Source organism: Triticum aestivum, chromosome 6B, assembly GCF_018294505.1.
Source record: "Triticum aestivum cultivar Chinese Spring chromosome 6B, IWGSC CS RefSeq v2.1, whole genome shotgun sequence".
NCBI lineage: Eukaryota > Viridiplantae > Streptophyta > Magnoliopsida > Poales > Poaceae > Triticum > Triticum aestivum.
The window spans coordinates 533,143,375-533,148,605 of record NC_057810.1 but is presented as its reverse complement, the minus strand read 5'-3'; positions in this window follow the sequence as shown (position 1 = coordinate 533,148,605).

Sequence of the window (5,231 nt, the reverse complement as noted above, 5' to 3'; positions counted from 1 at the left end):
TTCTTCATTCCGGTCCACCAGAAAGTTTCCTTCAAATCCAAATACATCTTGGTATTCCCGGGGTGAATCGAATATGGTGAATCATGTGCCTCTTGCAGAATCAACTTCCTGATCTTCGGGTCATTGGGCACATAAACATGGTCCTCAAATCGTAGGGTATCGTACTCATCCTCACGAAATCCCTTAGCCTTTCCTTCGCTCATTTTCTCCTTTACAGAGGCAACTTCCTTATCTGTCTTTTGAGCTTCTCTGATTTTATCCATCAATGTAGACTGAATCTCCATTGCTGCTACATAGCCTCTCAGAACTATTTCCAAACATAGATCATGAAGATCCTCGGCTAACTCCTTGGGTATTCCTCCCATCATTAGTGTATTGAGGTGGCTCTTACGGCTCAATGCGTCTGCTACAACGTTAGCCTTCCTGGGGTGATAATGCAATCTCATATCATAATCCTTAATAAGCTCCAACCATCTCCTCTGCCTGAGATTTAACTCCTTCTGCGTGAAGATGTACTTCAAACTCTTATGATCCGTGTACACCTCACAATGATTTCCAATGATAAAATGTCTCCATGTTTTCAGTGCGTGCACTATGGCTGCTAACTCCAAATCATGCATAGCATAATTCAACTCATGAGGCTTAAGCTGTCGTGAAGCATACGAAACAACTCTTCCCTCCTGCATAAGCACTGCTCCAAGTCCTCGACGTGAAGCGTCGCAATACACTTCATAATCCTTAGTCTGATCTGGCAGAATTAATACTGGTGAGGTAACCAAACGTTTCTTCAACTCCTGGAAACTAGCCTCACACTCCTCAGTCCAAATGAACTTAGTATCCTTCTTCAACAACTCTGTCATAGGCTTCACAATCTTCGAGAAATTTTCAATGAATCTCCGGTAGTATCCTGCGAGTCCAAGGAAACTCCTGATCTCTCCAACTGTTGTTGGTGCTTCCCAGTTTGTCACAGTGACAACTTTAGTGGGGTCTACTGTGATACCCTCTCCGGATATAACATGTCCGAGAAATCCAACTTCCTTCAACCAAAACTCACACTTGCTGAACTTGGCGTATAGCTGATGTTCTCTGAGCTTCTAGAGTACCATACGCAAGTGTTCCTTATGTTCCTCTTCATTCTTTGAGTAAACCAAAATATCATCAATGAACACCACGACGAACTTATCCAAAAACTCCATAAACACCTTGTTCATCATGTTCATAAAATAGGCTGGGGCGTTAGTCAGACCAAATGACATAACGGTATACTCATACAGCCCATACCTGGTGGTAAAAGCCGTCTTCGGTATATCTTGCTCCCGAATCTTCAACTGATGGTATCCTGATCGCAAATCGATCTTGGAAAACACCTTAGCTCCTTGCAACCGATCAAACAGATCATTGATCATTGGTAGTGGGTACTTGTTCTTGATGGTTACTTCATTCAATCTGCGATAATCGACAACCATTCTTAACGATCCATCCTTCTTTTCCACCAGAAGTACTGGCGATCCCCAAGGCGAAGAACTTGGGCGAATAAAACCTTTATCCAACAACTCCTTAATCTGCTGCTGCTTCCCCTCAATCATAAGAGCACGATCTACTAGATCCTAGTAGTTATTGAAAGTGGCTACCATCAACTGCATGCTCAGCTCATCATTCAGTCCTTCTAGAAACTTCTCCTGCTTAGCTGCATCCGTAGCAACGTCATCTGGGGCATAACGTGCTAGCTTACTAAAATCATCCACATACTGGCCAACTGTCCATCCTCCTTGGCATAAGTTGCGAAACTCACGCTTCTTCATGGCCATAGCTCCTGCTAAAACATGGGCAGTACGAAAAGCTTGCTGAAACTGATTCCATGTGACAGTGTCTACAGGGTAAGTGGCTGTAAAATTCTCCCACCATGCTGCTGCGGGTCCGTCAAGCTGATGTGCAGCAAACTTCACCTTTTCTCCATCCGTGCGTCCTGCAGTGGTCAACTCCCTCCCTATCTTACGGAGCCAATCATCTGCTACTATTGGCTCGGTGCTACTGGAAAACACCGGCGGATTCAACCTTAAGAAACGTGCCAGATGGTCAACAGGTGGTGGTGGTGGGTTGTTGTTGTTGTTGCCTTGGTTCTGTAGCAATGTTTGAATCAAGGTATTCTGCTGCTGAATTAACTGAGTGATCTCTGGCGGAAAAACAAACTCGGGGTCGCGTCTCGGAGGCTTCTGAGGGTTTAAAGGGGAGAGTTAAGAATAGAATGAGGTCTAGTGAGATAACACTACCCATATGCACATGAGACAAAACACACAATATCATTCCAATCAATTCAAACAAGGGCATACAACGGTCTAACTATCATTACAAAAGTGATGAGACTAAAACTAATTAATTGGTGGAAAATTCTACTACTGTTATGGTGGTCAACTAGAAAAACTGCTCCAATGAAGACTCCATGATATCTGCTCCGGCTTCATCAACATAGTCATCATCGCTGTCGTCGGGATCCGAGTCGGTGTCGTCGATGATGATATAATTATCTGGGCAAGTAGATTCATCCTCTTCCTCTCTGGGTGCTGATCTTCCCATGAATACTCCAATCTTCTCCTTAAGGTCACCGTTCTGTCTTACTAGAGCGACGATTTCTTCCATATAGTCTTTACATGTAGCCTTGAGTTCTGCTTCTAGCTCCTTGATCCTGGTCATAGCCTTCTGTAGTTCCTCCATATCTGCACACATCTGATTCTCTTGGCGTCGGATGTGTTGGTTTAACTCCTGAATATAAGCTGCGATTGATCTGTCCTTCCTGGTGGTGATCATCTCCCAATGCTCATCTCGGCGCCCACAAATCTGGTAGATAGTATTCTTGAGGTCGTTGTGGTAAACTTCTCCAATTCGCCCCATAGCGATGTGAGCTGCCATGCTTTTTCCTAGGCTCCATGTTGGTACATCAAAGGTAAACTCTATTGGCTCCATGACTGGTGTAAATGTCCTTCCTGGAATGTAGACTTGAATCCTCCAGCGCTCCTCTTCGGGTAAAGTGGCGTTGAAAGTCTCGGTGAAGCTCGATACTCCTATGTTCAGGTATCTAGTGGCTTCCTTCAAGTGACATCCAAAAGGTGAATTCTCATCTGGTTGTGTGAACTTGATCCTTGCATCCGCCATCCTAAAGAATAGAAAAGATGAGGAGTCGGAAAGGGAAAGAAAGAGTAGTGATCTAGGGCTTTAGCTTAGTGGCCGTGTCCTACAGTCAGCGTGTGCTCTGATACCACCTTGTAGCGACCAGACCTCAACTAGTCTGATCTCTGTGTTCAGTGTCATCCTTGGATCAGTAATGCTGACACCACACAGTACTTGGAGGATTTATAACAGAGTAGCAACCACACACTTATTACATCGAATGTCTCAAAAGAGAACTTATTAAAATATATATGGCTTAAGGCCATCTAAAAACGATAACAGCGGAAGACTTGGAAGATAAGTGAGTCCATCAACTCCAACGGCATCACTGAGTATAGAACCACGACCTAAAAGCACCTTACTCGTCGTCTGAAAAGTCTGCAACATGAAACGTTGCAGCCCAAAAATGGGTCAGCACATGGAATATGCTGGCAATGTAACACATAGAGAATAACAATGGAATAAGCTACACTACATGCAATTTGGCTGGTGTAAAAGCTCTATGGTTACAGTTTTGCATAAAGCCAATTTTTTCCTACAGCAAAGGAATAAATTTATTTAACTATCATGGTGGTTGTTAAACATTGAGAATGGTTGACAGCATCCTCAATCCCAATTAAAAGTACTCATTAAAACCCAACAAAGTTTATTAAAGTAACATGATGAGATTCACATGATATCCAGGTACTAGATACTCAAAACGTCCATAACCGGGGACACGGCTAACCATGATTAGTTTATACACTCTGTAGAGGTTTGCGCACTTTTCCCCACAAGACTCGATCGCCTCCGTTTGATTCCTCGCACTACATGGTGTTTGAGAAACGGATGACCGAGACATAGTCTTTCGGAAGCACTAGCACCTTACATGTGGGTAGACCGGTACACCTACTTTCCCCTACATCTGCTAGTCTACCCGTAAGAGTTCGCACAACTTAATCAACTATGCCAGAGCCCATAATGGCTTGTGGCTGCACACGTAAGTTTCTAGTTTGAATAATCTCATGATCCCTTTGAGCCTGGGTGGCGGTCCAAAGAAATACAGGCAAGTCCTGATAGAAACTAGGTGCCTCAATCCACCCAGATGTGTGTTTAAGTTGCCACCTTAAATGAACCATTGATTAACAATCTCACATCTGTCATGGATACACTCACCCAATCCACGTCTACTAGCATAGCATGGCATAATAAGCAAACGTAGAAGTAACTCCCAAAGGTTTGATAATAAAATAGGTAATAGGTACTACCTCAACTACTTCCCAAAACCCACAATTTAATTAGATCCTAATCATGCAAGTGTTTGAGGATAAATCTAATGCATAAAAACTGGGTAGTAGAAAAGGTATGATCAAAGTGTTACTTGCCTTGCTGATGATCCGCAAAACCTAGAGACTCGAAGTAACAGGCGGCGCACTCCGGGTATTCTATCGCAGACAAACAAACAAACAAACATACAATAAGTACTCATCTAATGCACTGGTAAAACTCGAATAAAAGATCTAACCAGAATGTTCAACTTAAGAACTCCAGTTTGCAAAAAGAACCAAATCAAACAAAGCAACGAACGTCAAACGGCGAAAGAAAACAGCTTCGTTTTACTAATCTGGATCTAAGTCAAATTTTACAGAAGCAAAAACTGGTTTAAGTTGATTAGTCGGAAAAGGGTTTCGAGACGAAATTCCAGGCGCTTGAATCGCCTGATTCCGATAAACGAGCGAAAAGTTAAACTAAAACGAAAATCGGATCAGGAATCGCGATCAAAAAAATCGCGGATTAAATCCGAGAAAAAGAAAAATGACGAACAGGCTGACGAACGAACGTTTGTTGACTAAACAGATCTGACGAGTACGTTCGTTAAAACGAACGAACGAGCGAACGCTCGCTATTTAACCGAACCGAGAAAAAAAATAAAACCGATCTAACGAAAAACCGAAAAAAAATAAACCGAAGAAAGCCGCTCGATTTTTATAAAAAAAACAGCAACACGCGAATCGAGGCGGCAGCGAACCTTGGGCGGCGGGGTCGGCTAGCGAAGTCGGCGGCTCCGGCGGCGGCGGCTGGCGGCA